General features: G+C 34.9%; 1 non-coding gene across 1 annotated transcript; it reads right to left on the bottom strand.

The window, feature by feature from the left end:
* Nucleotides 1-2,013: 2,013 nt before the first annotated feature.
* Nucleotides 2,014-2,132, bottom strand: LOC111735057. The gene has a single exon (XR_002778667.1). It is a non-coding gene; the product is annotated as a 5S ribosomal RNA (ribosomal RNA).
* Between the last annotated feature and the right edge of the window lie 283 nt (nucleotides 2,133-2,415).

Here is a 2,415-nt window from a genome sequence, read left to right on the forward strand (position 1 = left end):
TATTTATTCCCTATTTTCTATCTCCTCTGCTAGAATATAATTTCCATGAGGGTAGGCATCTTTGTCTATATTGATCATTCAAGTTTCCAAGGCTCCTACAATGCCCAGTAGTTGCTTAATAAATATTTGCTTGATGAATTCTATATGGATTGGTGAAAAATCACTTTGGAAACATAGCTCTCTATTAGAATATGGTATTAGTATCATCTTTGTAATGTGCAGCAAATCATATAACCTCTCTGAGCTTTTATTTCTTCAAATATAAATACTCTACTTTCCTTATGGATCAATATGAGAATTCAACACTAATATTATGAATAGGTTAATAATTCATTGTTACCCCTTTGATATCTGTTTGCCACTATTGTTGTTTATCTTTTAGAGGAAAAATCATTTGTTATTTGTTGGGGTAGGAGTTTGTGGAAAGGTGAGTGTATACACATATACCTAAGGATTGCATCGTATAGAACTGTTTCTTTCATTAATATTTGTGAGAAGATCCAAGATTTAAAGGAGCAACATCGTAAACCAGTTCTGACTTTGGATGTAGCCTGAGTTTCATTCATTTCTAAATATCCGGAATAAAGAATCATTATGACACAACAGAGACCTGACTCAGAGATGCCTTTGTTTTTTGGTCCCCTTCAAATAAATAACCCGATAGCCAAAATGAAGTAAAAGCTTCTGTTTGCATTTTCGGACCTCTACAGTTCAAATCTCTTATAATACCATCTAAAAAGGTTAGGTATCTTTTTTCACATTGCAGGCTATTAAAAAAAATTAAGTGTCTGAGTATGTTGAAATATCACAACTTATGTCAGCTTAATATATGTCAAATCTAACATCTTGAAAATGCTCCCAGTGGAATTTCTTTTTGTGTCAGGTAGTGTATTATAGTTTTGGTTAAACAGTACCATTTTGCTAGCAAGGTTGATTGAATAGGAGGACATCATTGGTACTTGCTATTCTTATGTAGTATTTTTAATAATTTCTAATTGCTTTCACATTTTATTGTAATAAATTTTACATGCCGTATCTCTTTAATCCATGTTTTATTACAAGGCCAGGGAGAATATGTGATGTATTTAGTCAGCCACTCAGCATTTAAATTATTTGCAGCATTGGAATTAAAATCCAGGTGACCTTCTATTCAAATACTATTTCCATTATAGTGTGCTTGTCAACTTTAGTAAAAGAAAATATATATTGTATAATTTTTTTCATTTTCTTCGTAAAATGAAAAATGGTTTTATTGTTTACATTTTCTTCACTTCCACTAGTTAATAAGCAGACTCACAGGTTATGCACATTTCTTCTTCTTTTTTTTTTTTTTAAGGTAAATAAGAAACTTAAGGTGGCTACTTACTAGATTTTACTTTGGGAATGGTATCATTCCATCCTTGGCTGACTACACTTTGAAGGAAATCACTAATTGAACTGTATTTTAAAGGAGTTTCTGATTAAACCCAGATACATCTAGCTCCCCTGCATCCTGCCTAGTCTCTTTATCGTTTTAAGAAAAGTTTAAAAAGCTCTCTCTCTGGTACGATTCAAGTGCAAGAACTGGAGGTTTGCATTGGTAGCTTCTCCATTCCATCCAAATTTGATTCTATGATTTAAGGAGGCATTTTTTTCAGTAGGGCTCTTATTGAGAGGCCGGTTGTCTTCAACTCCCCTAAATGTCCTTTTTCAGTGGCCAAGCCCAAAAAAGTACAGAGAGAGCGGAGAATGAATGGCGAAGGGTGGTGACAGAGCATGCCTCTGTACTTCTGTTAGTGCCTGGGCTCTGGTCTGTGGCTTTGACCTGAATATGTAGCCTTTCCAGTTAATGACATCACATCCTCATAACTGCTCAGACTGGAGTTCTTAGAATCTCTGGAACTCACCTTTATCTTTGATTCTTTTCATTCATTCATTCATTTATTCATTCATTTAATTTTTTAGGTAAGGCAACCCTTGGGTTGACCTCACAGATTGCAAGGACCTTGTCAGCTTACAATCCTTTATTTTTTACGCCTACAGCACCTGGACTTCCTGGGTGGTCTCCCATCCAAGTACTAACCAGGCCTGACCCTGCTTAGCTTCCGAGATCAGAGGAGATCGGGCTTGTTCAGGGTAGCATGGCCGTAGACCTTTTTCTTCCATTTAAAAAAAAATTAAAGTTTATCCCTTTTAGTGTAGTTTTACAAATTTTGACAAATGCATACAGTCATGTAATTACCATACCACATTCAAGACAGGAAACAGTTGTATACTCTTCCAAATCTCCCCATGTCCTTTTGCTTTGAACCTCTTCTCCTACCCTCTGCCTCTGATAAGTATCTGTTTTCTATCCATATAATGTTCAGAATGTCATATAATGATACATAATATGTAGCTTTCGGTTTGACTTCTTTCACTTAACATATTGCATTT

Source organism: Pteropus vampyrus, unplaced genomic scaffold, assembly GCF_000151845.1.
Source record: "Pteropus vampyrus isolate Shadow unplaced genomic scaffold, Pvam_2.0 Scaffold13067, whole genome shotgun sequence".
NCBI classification, from domain to species: domain Eukaryota; kingdom Metazoa; phylum Chordata; class Mammalia; order Chiroptera; family Pteropodidae; genus Pteropus; species Pteropus vampyrus.